This window comes from Phoenix dactylifera, unplaced genomic scaffold, assembly GCF_009389715.1.
Source record: "Phoenix dactylifera cultivar Barhee BC4 unplaced genomic scaffold, palm_55x_up_171113_PBpolish2nd_filt_p 001137F, whole genome shotgun sequence".
NCBI classification, from domain to species: domain Eukaryota; kingdom Viridiplantae; phylum Streptophyta; class Magnoliopsida; order Arecales; family Arecaceae; genus Phoenix; species Phoenix dactylifera.
Window position 1 is genome coordinate 37,803 of NW_024068479.1, and position 14,807 is coordinate 52,609.

A 14,807-nucleotide genomic window follows, 5' to 3' on the forward strand; every position below is an offset into this window, starting at 1 on the left:
TACGGCGGTAGCAATGCATCATCTTCAACTTCGCATAAAGAACAAGCAAAGAGTATAATAACTTTGCGAAGTGGAAAGATTATTGACCGACCAATCCCAGAACAAACTCAAGTCATACCTAATTTTGACCCTCCCAAGACAAAAGAAAAGGATACCGAAGAAACCAAAGCACCAACATCAACTGAAAAAATTAAATGTCCTTTTCCTGCACCATTTCCACAAAGATTAAAGCCCTTGCAAAAGCTTGAACCAAACTCTGAAATTCTTGAGCTTTTTAAGCAAGTAAAAATCAATGTACCTCTTCTTGATGCAATCAAACAAGTGCCTTCCTATGCAAAATTTTTAAAAGATTTGTGCACTGTCAAGCGTCGTTTAAATGTCAAGAAGAAGGCATTTCTGGCTGAAAATGTGAGTGCAATTTTACAGCATAACATTCTTCCTAAATATAAGGATCCAGGTTGCCCAACTATCTCGTGCATCATTGGCAATTTTAGGATTGAGCGAGCATTGCTAGATTTAGGAGCGAGTGTGAACTTGTTGCCATATACGGTATATGAGCAACTCGGTTTGGGTGAGTTGAAGCCAACAACTGTGACCTTACAATTAGCTGACAGGTCAGTGAAGGTTCCTAGAGGGATTATCGAAGATGTGTTGGTCCAAGTGGACAAGTTCTATTTTCCTGTTGACTTTATCGTACTGGACACACATCCGGCTTCCAATTCACCAACTCAGATTCTGGTCATCTTAGGACGTCCATTCCTTGCAACTTCTAATGCATTGATCAATTGTAGGAATGGTGTCATGAAGCTTTCTTTTGGCAATATGACCTTGGAACTGAACGTCTTTAGTATAGGTAAACAACCTAGTGATCATGAAGAAAGTAAAGAAGTTGAATGGGTTGAAACCATTGCGAAAGAATATTTGTTAAAAGAAACATTTACTGAATCGGCCGACAATGGTTTGATAGATTGGTGTTCTGAAGGTACTGCAGATGATATGGTCCCACCTATTTTAGATAACTCGGATGTCATGATGGTCAATGGGTGGAGACCGAGAATAGAGGAATTTGAACAGTTGCCATCTTGAGAAGCAAAGATAGTACCATCCCATGAACAAACACCTAAGCTCGAGTTGAAACCTTTATCGAAGGAACTCAAGTATGCCTTTCTTGGACCCGAGGACACATTTCCTATAATCATCTCATCTGATCTGGATCATGCCCAAGAAAGAAAATTACTTGGTGTTCTAAAGAATCATAAGGGAGCTTTAGGATGGTCTATTGCCGACTTGAAGGGGATTAGCCCTTTAATTTGCACGCACCGGATATATTTGGAGGACAATGCCAAAACCATAATGAGAATGATAGTGTTATTTTGATGATTAACAAGCAATTATCTAGAGTATATTATAAGTTAAATTGATACTTCATTTATAAGTTCATTACTCTCAGTATATTTGTATGAATTGATAATAGATACATGGCTTTGTTCATTTGAATGAATCTAACCTTGAGATGCAGCAAAGTGTAGATTGAGTTGACCCAAAGGATGATTGGGTCGACCCCGGCACATCAAGAAGTCATTTGGCACACTTCTACAAAATTGGCACAGATGAACAGTGAGTTGGGTCGACCCAAGGTAAGCATGAGTCGACCCAAACTTCAAGAACCTCAAAACATGAAAGAAATATGTTCTCTGGATTTACTGAGAGGGTCGACCCAAACAGTGGTTGAGTTGACCCAAGCTTGAGTCGACCCAAACCCTGAGAGGGTCGACCCAAAGGCAAGACAGAAAGGCAGACAGAAAATGGTTCTCTGGAATTACTGAGAGGGTCGACCCAAGAAGAAGTTGAGTCGACCCAAGTGAACTTTGAGTCGACCCAAAGAATGGTTGGGTCGACCCATGGGAAGGAAGGCTGAAATTTCAAGTTTCTGTGTTTTCTGAGAGAGTCGACCCAAGGAATGTTTGAGTCGACCCAAGTGAAAGTTGGGTCGACCCAAGGACAGGTTTAGCCGACCCAAACACGGGCTGAAGCATAACGGCTAGTTCTGCAGATGTACTTTTTGTCCTTCCCAAGGTCAGTAACGGCTAGTTTTTGAATTCTAACCATTGGGGCTTGACCAAAGGATGTGGAAAGCTATTTAAAGGGGCACTATTCATCAGATAGAACAACTTTTGAAAGAGATATCAAAGAGTACACAAGAAAACAAAAGTGCCCTAATCTTCTTCATTCAAGTGCTTCATTCAAGAATCAAAGAAAGGAGTTGAGCAGATTCAAAGAGTCATCAAGAGATCCATCCTCCCTTGAAGAGTGAAGCATCCTTGACAAAGAAGAGCAAAGCCACTTCAAAGCGATAAATACTTTCTAACTCTTCTTTATAGTTAATATTGTTTCATTTGCTCATTTAGGAGTTTGAATCTTTCCTTTTTGTTTATCAAACTAAGTGTATAGGTTCGTTGGTGAGCCCGCAAAACCAACAAAGGTTTTTGGTGAACCCGGAAAACCAAAGTGTATAGGTTCGTTGGTGAGCCCGTAAAACCAACAAAGGTTTTTGGATTGTGAGCCCGGAAAACAATCCAACTGTAATCCGCGAGATTATAGTGAATTCCCAAGGGGTCGCTTGGGGAGTGGACGTAGGTGCTAAGGAGAGCACCGAACCACTATATATTGTTGTGTTTGTGTTGTGCTTGTGTTTACATTTATTCTTGCATTATCTTCCATCTTTGTTCTAGTTTAACTCATTCAAATAATCTAAGAAAGCAACCACCGCACTTAATTAAGAAAGCTTTTAAAACACCAAAAAGAGAAGAAACCAATTCACCCCCCCCTCTTGGATTGTCACCTTGGGCAACAAGTGGTATCAGAGCAAGGTGCTCTAATAGTACTCATTGATCTCACAATCAAGAGTTAAAGATCATGACAACCCAAGTGGGATGTTCTATGAGTGAGGGATAATTAATTGATAGACCTCCACTATTTGATGGTATAAACTACACATATTGGAAAGCACGCATGCGCATTTTCATTCAAGCACACGACTACGATTTATGGAGTATCATAGTCAATGGGCTACATACAAATGCTAATCATGATAAAAAAATGGCTCAGCAAAATGCAAAAGCCATGAATATTCTTGTTACGGGGGAACTCAGCCACCATGCCCCACGTGACCGGCACGCGCGCCCTAGAAGATTACAGCTGCCCCTTGATCCAGTAACCCGACCCCGAGTCGGATATCTTCGGCCTCGCAGCCCGACCCCGAGTCGGCTGCCCCTTGATCCAGTAACCCGACCCCGAGTCGGATATCTTCGGCCTCGCAGCCCGACCCCGAGTCGGCTGCCCCTTGATCCAGTAACCCGACCCCGAGTCGGATATCTTCGGCCTCGCAGCCCGACCCTGAGTCGGCTGCCCCTTGATCCAGTAACCCGACCCCGAGTCGGATATCTTCGGCCTCGCAGCCCGACCCCGAGTCGGCTGCCCCCTGGATCCAGCAATCCGACCCCGAGTCGGCAATCTCTCGACAACGACAGGCTGTTCCTCTGAAGCACGCCGCGACCCTCTGCTCCACTACTCCCTACAACGGTCGTATCCGGCGCTGCTCCACGATCTCCTGTAACAGCCGTACAAAGCGGAGCTCCACTACGCCCTGTCATGGCCGTACCCAGCGCTACCCCACGACGCCCAGTAACGGCCATGTCAGTGGCAACTCCATCGTGCCACACGATGATCAACCCCCCAGAAGGACCCCCCAGCCTGGTATATATGCGGCTGGGGGGAGAAGGGGGGAGGTAAGCAAGAACTTCCAGTGCATTCTCCTACTACCTGCAATTATCTCTCCTTCTCCTCCAATCTCCTCTGACTTGATCGTCGGAGGGCCCCCACTACCCCAGTGGTGGTGCGAGGCTTGCTTGCAGGTTTTCTGGTGGAAAGTGGAGCGTAATCGACACCAACCAAGGCGACTCAGACGGAACCCCGTTCACACCGCTGTGCCAATCGTTCTCGGTTTGGACCACCAGCAACAGTTGGCGCTAGAGGAAGGGCACCGAATCTCAGAGCGATCGTAATGGCACGGCGAGGTGGTCGTGGAGCTTCCAATGCCTCCGGTCGTGGGGCTTCTCGCGCCTCTGGCCGGGAGGCCGCTGCGTCTCCAACACATTCTCAGCAACACTCCACCGTTCCACCCCCCATTCAGATGGTCGAAGCCGCTCAGTTCGACCAGTTAGCCCAGCAGGTTCGCACCCTCGCGGAGGCGGTGCAGAACCTGCAGGGTGTGATGTCTCGGGCGCCGCAGCGGGCCCAGGAGCCGCTGCTCCCTGAGCGCTCACCTGTCCTCCTTAACCCGCGCTCCTTCCTCTCCCATGGGGAGGAGCGCCGGCGCGAGGAAGATTCTCGAGCACGGTCCGTTCTGCCGGGACCTTCCCATCGGAGCTGCGCGGGGTATGAGAGGCGGGCCCGGGCGCGTTCCCAGACCCCCCAGTCCTCAAGGAACCCGCGCTCCAGTCGGTCCCCCTCTCGGTGCTCCTTGTCTCCCACCCATCGGTCGCGCTCTCTGGACCGGCGGGTGGACGATCTCCACCGACAACTCCAGGTCCTGAAGGGCCACTCCAAAGATCCCTTCGCCGACTTGGAGATCTCCTCCCAGCCGGCGCTTGCCTCGAGGATCCTGCGGACCCCGAATCCGCCGGGGTTTAAAATGCCGGCGATCGAGCCCTATGATGGGGCGGCGGACCCGCGAGATCACGTCGAGAGTTTCAGGACTCTTATGCTCCTCCACGGAGCATCAGATCCTCTCCTCTGCAAGGCCTTCCCAGCGACCCTCCGTGGCCCGGCAAGGGCGTGGTTCGCCGGCTTGGAGGCTAACTCGATCCAGTCCTTCGACCAGTTTACTCGCCTCTTCATCACCCATTTCGCCGTCAGTAGCCGGCGGCGACTGGTCTCCGACTCCCTCTTTGATGTCCGGCAAAACGAGGGAGAAAGCTTGCGGGATTATCTTACCCGCTTCAACAAGGCTACGCTGGAAGTCCGGAACCTGAGCCAGGAGGTGGCTCTTTCAGCCTTGAAGCGTGGCTTCCGAAAGGGCAGACTCACCTTCTCCCTGGACAAACGCCTGCCGCGGAGCTTCCCGGAGCTGTTGTCCCGGGCGAACCAGTATGCGGACGCCGAGGAGGCGGCCGCCCACCGGAGCAAGGAGGCCGCCGAGATCCCTCCAAAGCTCGGGAAGAAAAGGCGAAAAGAGGCACGCCAGGGGAGGAGCCCGACGCCTCAACGTCGGCGCAGAAGCCTGTCGCCGGCGAGGAACCACGGCGCCCCACGCCCTCGTTCTCCGCCCCGACGTTTCAACCGGTACACTCCTCTCCTGACTCCCCGGGCCCAGATCCTCATGAAAATCAAGGGGCGGGAGGACCTCCCGGTCCCGACACAGATGAAGAAGATCCCCGGGAGGAGGCCCTCTCGGGCGTACTGTGAGTACCACCGGGACCACGGCCACGACACCGAAGACTGCTTCCAGCTTCGGGACGAGATCGAGGCTCTCATCCACCGAGGGCATCTCGGTCGATATGTGAACGACCGACGTCCCCCCGCAGACTCGCGTCCGGCCGGCCCGGCCCCTCCGGAGCCTCGGGAGCAGAATCGACCCGTCGCGGGCGTGATCCATACTATCACTGGGGGTTGCCCCCGGCCCGAGAGGAACGCGGGGGGCTCGACTGAAGCATCAGGGGCAGCCGTCGCAAAGAGGCAGAAGGTCGGTAATGTAATCACTTTTTGTGATGAAGATGTAAAGGGGGTTCAGATCCCCCACGATGACGCCATGGTGATCTCCCTCACTATGGCAAACTATGATGTAAGGCGTGTTCTTGTGGATAGTGGAAGCTCAGCTGATATTTTGTTTTACGAGGCCTTCCAAAAGATGAGCTTGTCCAGACAATTGTTGCACAAAACATCCACCCTCCTCATAGGATTCACTGGAGACGCTGTCTCGGCCGAAGGTGTCGTTGAGCTGCCTGTGACTGCGGGCGTTGCACCCGCAGAAGCCACGGTGCGGCTCGGGTTCTTGGTCGTCCGTGTTCCCTCGGCCTACAACGCTATCCTCGGACGACCTGGACTGAACGCCCTTCGCGCGGTGGTCTCAACGTACCACTTGCTCATGCGGTTCCCCACGGCGGCCGGGATTGGAGAGGTCCGAGGTGACCAACCGACCGCAAGGCAATGTTTCCTAGCAACTCTCAAAGGGAAGAAGCCCGTAGAAGCCTTAAGCGTCGAGTCCCTCGACGCCAGAGACGAGGTGGCCTTGCGGCACGGGGAGCCGGCCGAAGGTGTGATCGAAGTTCCCCTCGAGGAAGGTCGCCCGGACCGGACGGTCCGGGTCGGCACCAATCTCGACCCGGGAGCTCGGGCTCGATTGGTGGAATTCCTCCGAGCCAACGCCGATGTATTTGCCTGGTCGGCGGCCGATGTACCTGGGATCGACCCGGAGGTCATTTCTCACGCCCTCAACGTCGACCCAACCCACCGACCAGTAAAGCAGAAGAAGAGACACTGTGCCCCGGATCGGATCCGAGTGGTCGACTAGGAGGTAGACAAGCTCTTGGAGGCAGGATTCATAAGGGAGGTCAGCTACCCCGAATGGCTGGCAAATGTCGTACTTGTCCGGAAGGCGAGCGGAAAGTGGAGGATGTGCGTCGACTACACCGACCTGAACAAGGCATGCCCCAAGGATAGCTTTCCGCTTCCGCGGTAGACCAACTGGTCGACGCGACTTCCGGATGTCAGCTGCTGTCTTTCATGGACGCCTTCTCCGGCTACAACCAGATAATGATGGCTCCACAGGACGAGGAGAAAACTGCCTTTATAACAGACCGGGGGCTGTACTGTTACAAGGTAATGCCCTTCGGTCTGAAGAATGCTGGCGCCACTTACCAGCGCCTCGTCAACAAAATCTTCAAAGAGCAAATCGGCCGGAACATGGAGGTGTACGTGGACGATATGCTGGTGAAGAGCCGCCATGCAGACCAGCACATCGCAGATCTGGAGGAGACTTTCGCCACCCTGCGGAAGTTTCGCGTGAAGCTGAACCCAGCGAAGTGCGCCTTTGGCGCTTCGGCCGGGAGGTTCCTCGGTTTCATTGTCAACCAGCGGGGGATCGAAGCCAACCCTGACAAAATCAAGGCCATCCAAGATATGTCCCCTCCGACCAAAGTGAAGGAGGTTCAGGAGCTCGCTGGGAGGGTCGCCGCGCTCGGACGATTTGTGGCAAAGTCGGCCGAACGCTGCCAACCTTTCTTCAAGGTGTTGAAACGCCCGAAAGACTTCCTCTGGACGGCCGAATGTCAAGCAGCATTCGACCAGCTCAAGGAATACTTGGCGTCTCCTCCCCTGCTGTCCAAGCCGCAAGAAGGGGAGATGCTCTACCTTTATCTGGCAGTCTCCCCAACCGCAGTCAGTGCGGTACTGGTTCGGGAAGAGGCAAAGTTCCAGAAGCCTGTGTACTACATCAGCCGGGTCTTACGGGATGCCGAGACGCGGTATACGAAGGCTGAAAAGATCGCCTTCGCGCTGCTGACCGCGACCAGGAGGCTTCGCCCCTATTTCCAGGCCCATTCTGTCACCCTCTTGACCGATCAACCGCTACGGCAGATCCTCAGCAATCCTGAGAATGCAGGACGGCTGGTGAAGTGGGCAGTAGAACTTGGTGAGTTCGACATCCGCTACCAGCCCCGACCCGCTATCAAGGCCCAGGCGCTCGCGGATTTCCTCGCTGAGTGCACGGTGCAGGAGGCGGAACCTAAGTCGCCGGAAACACCCAGCCTCGACCTCCCGATTTGGATGCTTCACATCGATGGGTCGTCGAACCCCGAAGGTGGAGGGGCCGGGCTGGTCCTCACCAGCCCTGATGGAGTGATAGCCGAGTATGCCTTGAGGTTCGGATTTCCAGTGACCAACAACGAGGCGGAGTACGAGGCCCTAGTCACGGGACTCAAACTCACCAAGGAGCTCGGCATCCGGCGCCTGAAGGTCTTCACCGACTCTCAGCTGGTGGTCGGGCAGGTCCGTGGGGAGTTCGAAGCCCGGAACCCGACCATGCAGAATTACGTCCGGAAGGTGCAAGCACTCATTCCCGACCTCGGTAGTGTCGACATCCAGCAGGTCCCAAGAAGTGAAAATGCCAGGGCCGACAGGCTGTCCCGCTTAGTGAGCGCAGACGCGCACAACTTGTCGAGGGCGATCTACCTGAAGACCCTGGATGCCCCGAGCATCGGCGAGGCTGGAGCGGTGATGGCGATTGACCCGGAGCCGTCTTGGATGGACCCGCTTGTCGCCTACCTCGCCGAAGGGATCCTCCCTGAAGACGAAGATTAAGCTCGGCGACTTGTTATGAAGTCCGCCCACTACGTACTCAATGAAGGGAGGCTGTATCGGACCTCATTCACCGCCTCCCTCTTAAAGTGCCTCCGCCCCTCGGAAGCGGCCTACGTCCTCGGCGAAGTCCACGAAGGCGTTTGCGGATCCCACTTGGGGGCTAGGTCCTTGGCGCACAAGATCATGAGGCAAGGCTATTATTGGCCTACCTTGTTGGAGGACTCAAAGGATCATGTACGGAAATGCGACGCCTGCCAGCGCCACGCCAACGTCCAGAGAGTCCCTTCTGTCCCCTTGGCACCAATCACTGCACCCTGGCCCTTCGCCCAGTGGGGAATGGATATCCTCGGACCATTTCCCGTCGCTTCAGCTCAGCGGAAATTTTTTATTGTTGCAATCGATTACTTCACCAAGTGGGTGGAGGCAGAGCCGCTGGCCACTATCACGGAGGTGCAAGTCCGGAAGTTCGTGAAGAAGAACATCATTGTCCGATTTGGGGTACCTCGGGTCCTCATCTCGGATAATGGCCGACAGTTCGACAACAAGCATTTTCGTGACTTCTGCGAGGAGTTCGGGATCGAGCATCGGTTCACATCTGTGTCGCATCCCCAAACCAACGGCGAGGCCGAGGTCACAAATCGGACAATCCTCCAAGGAATCAAAGCGCGAATTAGTCGGACGGGGCAAGCTTGGGTCGAAGAACTCGAGAATGTCCTTTGGGCGTATCGGACCACGCATCGGACCCCTACCGGGGAGACGCCTTTCAGCCTAACCTATGGCACGGAAGCCGTTGTCCCCATGGAGCTCGGACTCCCCTCACCCCGGGTGGTCGCGCACCGACCCGAGGCCAATTCGAAGCAACTCCGAGGGAACCTGGATCTCTTGGAAGAAGCGAGGGAAATGGCGCAGGTTCGGATGGCGATGTATCAGCGGAGGGTGGCCCGATATTACAACTCCAAGGTCCGACCGAAGCTTTTCAGAATCGGAGATCTGGTGCTAAGGCGAACAAAAGCATCTCAACCTGCGGAAGGTGGGAAGCTAGCGCCAAATTGGGAAGGCCCGTATAAGGTTCGCTGGGTAAACCGACCTGGCTCCTACCAGTTGGAGGCCCTAGATGGTCGAGAAATTCTAAGGAGCTGGAATTCCGCTAACCTGCGGATGTATTACCAGTAGAACGACGATGCCAGAAAGACAGTTCAAAAATGTATAACACTTTGCATTTCAATAATTTCTGGTTACAACGGCGTGCTCGTGTGATTACAAGGAATTTCCAGAGGGGAATTAGGGTGTAAAGAAAGTAAAGAAGAGGTGGAGACTCCGAGGAGCTGAAGATCTGGGATCCCGAAACCTCCATCTGAAGCGGTTGCAATCCCGCCGGAAGTGGGTGCTTCCAACCAGAGGCGCCATCGGCGTCTCATGAAAGAGACGAAGAGCCGGCGCGGATGAAGAAGAAGTGGACGAAGGAGAAGTCCACACTGCCTCCAACCGGAGGCGCCATCCACGCCCCACGAAGAGGACGAGGAGCCGCCGCAGACGAAGCTCCCGCTGCCTCCAGGGGAACGCCACCTCCAAGGGATATTCCGGTCCTCCCCAGTGTTAGGGGAGAGAAGGAATACAAGGGGGAAGAGCATATGGAGGCGCGGTCCCGGATCATGCACCTGGTGCGGAGCTCAATCGGGAGGCCGAACTTCAAGGAGGGGAGACGTGATCCCGGATGAAACGCCTAGAGCGGAGTTCCGCCGGGGAGAACCTCCTTGTTGATCCCAGATGAAACGGCTAGTTGGCGGAAGTCGCGAAGGGCGCGCCTCCCGTTCCTTCGGCAGGGGTCTCTCAACCATGCGCCGGAGAGGAGGCCCACGATCCATGGCAACCTGAACAGCTCTGGCTTGGCAGGCTCCGTCGCACCTGCACCTATATTTATAGCCAAACTGCGGCCCCCCGGTCGTTCCGATACGGGTGGCTCCAATAAATGCGGGCGCATTGAATCTGGAGCCGATCCGGCTCTCAAGGCGTATCTTCCCGCGATTTCCTAAGCGTCATTCTCCTTAATCGCATTTTTTGTGCAGGACACTCCGGGTGGCCTGTACCCCTAGGTCCACGTATCTCCGCTCGCGCCCCAGGCCGCATCCGCCTCGAAGAACGCGCGTATCGCGGCCGCTTAACTGACACTCCTCGCAAGCAGCAATTGGCGATCCGATTTCCCAGGTAACCCCTTAATTAGCACTTAATGCCCATCTGGCGTTCCCCAGGCGACGCTTGGAGAGGAGGAGAAATACAATCGCAGCTGGCCATGGAGAAATTCCGTCGGGCGGCAAGCGACAGGCGCACGACCAGCGAGCGGAATTTTCCGAGGCTCGGCCCTCGGATGCCAGGCTAACCCGATGATCATCCCGGGAGCAGACTAGCCTGAAGCCCCGACCGGTCGCCTCGGCTTGCGCCAGCCTTGGCCGACCAACGAGCGGAATTTCCCGAGGCTCGGCCCTTGGATGCCAGGCTAACCCGATGATCATCCCGGGAGCAGACTAGCCTGAAGCCCCGACCGGTCGCCTCGGCTTGCGCCAGCCTTGGCCGACCAACGAGCGGAATTTCCCGAGGCTCGGCCCTTGGATGCCAGGCTAACCCGATGATCATCCCGGGAGCAGACTAGCCTGAAGCCCCGACCGGTCGCCTCGGCTTGCGCCAGCCTTGGCCGACCAACGAGCGGAATTTTCCGAGGCTCGGCCCTTGGATGCCAGGCTAACCCGATGATCATCCCGGGAGCAGACTAGCCTGAAGCCCCGACCGGTCGCCTCGGCTTGCGCCAGCCTTGGCCGACCAACGAGCGAAATTTTCCGAGGCTCGGCCCTTGGATGCCAGGCTAACCCGATGATCATCCCGGGAGCAGACTAGCCTGAAGCCCCGACCGGTCGCCTCGGCTTGCGCCAGCCTTGGCCGACCAACGAGCGGAATTTTCCGAGGCTCGGCCCTTGGATGCCAGGCTAACCCGATGATCATCCCGGGAGCAGACTAGCCTGAAGCCCCGACCGGTCGCCTCGGCTTGCGCCAGCCTTGGCCGACCAACGAGCGGAATCTCCCGAGGCTCGGCCCTCGGATGCCAGGCTAACCCGATGATCATCCCGGGAGCAGACTAGCCTGAAGCCCCGACCGGTCGCCTCGGCTTGCGCCAGCCTTGGCCGACCAACGAGCGGAATTTTCTGAGGCCTAACCCTCGGATGCCTGGCTTAGCGCCGGAAGAATTTCCTGAGGCCTAACCCTCGGATGCCTGGCTTAGCGCCGGAAGAATTTTCTGAGGCCTGACCCTCGGATGCCTGGCTTAGCGCCGGAAGAATTTCTTGAGGCCTGACCCTCGGATGCCTGGCTTAGCGCCGGAAGAATTTCCTGAGGCCTGACCCTCGGATGCCTGGCTTAGCGCCGGAAGAATTTCCTGAGGCCTGACCCTCGGATGCCTGGCTTAGCGCCGGAAGAATTTCCTGAGGCCTGACCCTCGGATGCCTGGCTTAGCGCCGGAGGAATTTTCTGAGGCCTAACCCTCGGATGCCTGGCTTAGCGCCGGGAAGAATTTCCTGAGGCCTAACCCTCGGATGCCTGGCCTAGCGCCAGAAGAATTTCAAGAGTCGGGAGTCAGCGAGACGCTACCAAGAGTTAAAAAGAAGAAGGACGAAAGTGAAATGAAGAAACTCTAGTTGCATTAACTTTCATTGTTTCAGGGCTGAGACCCATACAACTTGGCAAAACGCCAACACACAAAGAAAAGAACAAAATACAGAAGGTCAGCTTGGAGGAACCCCCGGGTCGAGAACGTCGGGCACGTCCGTAGGGGGTAGGGAGACGATTGGAGAAGCAGCAGGCAATGGCGCCGGAGGGGAGTCGAGAAGGGAGATCCCACTCAGGTCAATTTCGGGGTACTTAGCCGACACCCTTGCCAGGCCTTCCTCGAAGCCTAAGACAAAGGAGTCGGACCCCGCGTCCGACATATCACGGACGAACTCGTCGGACTGACGATAGGCCTGTACCGCCTCCGACATATCACGGGTGAACTCGGCGGACTGACGATAAGCCTGTACCGCCTGACGCCCGATCTCCGCACTCTTCTCGGCCAGCGTCGCCTCTGCCCGCTCCATAATCTGAGCCTTCGCCTCCAAGACCTTCGCCACAATCCGGTCATCCGCCTCGGAGGAGGCCCTCAGCAGATCAGCCTGAGCCTCCTTGTGCTTCGCCTCGGCAGCAATGCGAGCAGCCTCAGCCTCCTCCAGGCGCGAATGAAGCTCCTGGTCGCTCGCGCGGAACTTCTCCAAGGCCGACTCCAATTCGCCCAGCTTGGCTTCAAGAGACCGGGTTCGGTTGCGGGCGTTGTCGGCTGACCGCTGGGCCTTCTCCCACCTCTCCCGGTAGTCGACAGCCTTCCGGGACTGCTTCTCGGCCCGCTCCTCCGCCTTCTTGATCTCGCCTTCGAGACCTGAGGCGACCTTGAGTTGCTCCCGAGCCTCCAACAGTTGCTTCTCGAGGGTGGCGAAGCCGAGTGCCCGCTCTTCGGCCACCAGGAGCCTCGTCTCGAGGTCCCTGGTCGTCCTCCCCGCCGCAGCCTGACCTCCCTCTTCTATTGCCTTCAGTTGGCTCTCGGCCCTCGCTAGAAGCCTCGCCTGTTCCTCGTAGCACTCCTCCAGGCGGATCATGTACTGGGCGAGCTAAGAGATAGGAAAAACGAGGGCGTCAAGCGGGGATCAACAGAGCCTATAAATGATGAAAGCGACCGAAAGAACACTCACCGACATGAGACAGACGCAGCTGGCAGCCCCAACGTCAGGGACCCTCATCTCCCGGACCTGCCTGCGGTCCTTCTCCAGCAGTACCGTCTCGATGAGGTTTCGGGCGCCGGCGAAAGTGAAGGCCGACCCCGACTTCTCCCCGGAGTCGGACGGTGGTTCCGCAGCCTTACCCTTACCCATCGCTTGGGGAAGAGTCATGCTGACCACGCTCGGGGCGGGGACCGCCCCTGGAATTGACAGGGTCCCGCTCGGCCGGGGCCTCGGCGCGTCCCTCCTCGTATCATCCGGAGCCGACCGAGTCGAAGGCTGGGCTGGGGACCGATCACGTCCGACCCGTCCATCTTGGGCGCGCCCGGGTGATGCCTCCGGAGAAACGGTAGTCTCGGCATCGGAGGGCCGATACAGCGTCAACTCCCGGTCCACGCCCGCGGCATCCCCCTGATCGGTGGGTCCGGACCCGTCTGTCGGCATCGGAGTCGCCTGCCGGCGGGACTTCTTCGCCGGCGGAGCCCCGCTCGGAGGAGCTCGTTTCTTCCTCCGGACTGCTTCCAGTAGGGACGTCCTACCAACAGCCGTTGCCTTGTCCGACCGCATGACGTCGTCGATCTCTGCAAAAAGGACGAGGTGGTCGGAGGTTGAGAAACTGAAGGAAAGAACGAAACGAAAGAGGAGAAAATAGCTAAAAAAGAAATGGTGGCGGGCTCACGGTCAGTGGGGACCGAGCTCAGACCGACGTTCACCAAGGTATCCTCGGAAATAAGGCGACACACCGGGGGGAGCCGACCCTCGGCAACCAACTCCTTCAAGACGGCGACGCCGTCGGATTCCTCCCTCGACAACCTCGATAGGCCAATCGGGGACTTCATCGGCGTCTCCCAGGTTGCCCTGATTCCCCAAGAGGGATCTGCGTCAACGAAAAAGAAACGCTCCTTCCAGCCGTGAATGGAGGTGGGAGCCTCCTTGACGAGGCCGCACCCTCGCCGCGCCGCAAAGCACCACCACCCTTTATCCTGGGGGTGGCCACTCAAGCCGTAGCATTCCCAAAAGACATTCAGGGTGGCGGGAACCTCGTGCATGCGGCAGAGAACCTGAAAGGCTGTCAGGGCGCGCCATGAGTTCGGCACCAGCTGCGTCGGCGCCACTCTTAAACCCCGAAGCACCTGAACGACTAAGTCCGAGGGGGGAAAGCGGAACCCGGCCTGAAGAATGCCCTCATTGATGGCAACCTTCCCCGGAGGAGGGTGGGACATCCTCTCCTCAGGCCCCGGGAGCGTAACATTGCAGGCCTCGGGAAGATGGTATCGAGCCACGAACCTATCTAGGTCTTCGGCGGCCAACTCCGACTTAATGCGGTCTGCTCTCACTTCGCCCATCCCTAATGGCCAGTGAATCTACGGTCAGGACAGGGTCGAGAAGGGGGAAAAGACCGGAACGACTGGAGTACACTAATACAAAAGGAGAGTATGGAGAGCCCTAAATTAAAGAATGGAGCAACTCACCGGAAGAGAAGGAAGAACGGCTCCGAGAGCGTCAAAGGAGGAGCAAGCGAACAGTCCGACGGCGATGACGGCAGCGCAAGGAGAAACTCGAAGATGTCTGTAAAGAGAAAGGCGGACGGAGGAGGACCCCCGGTTAAATAGGCGGAAAGGTGGGTGACGCCTCGGTGACGCCAGAGGACGCCTG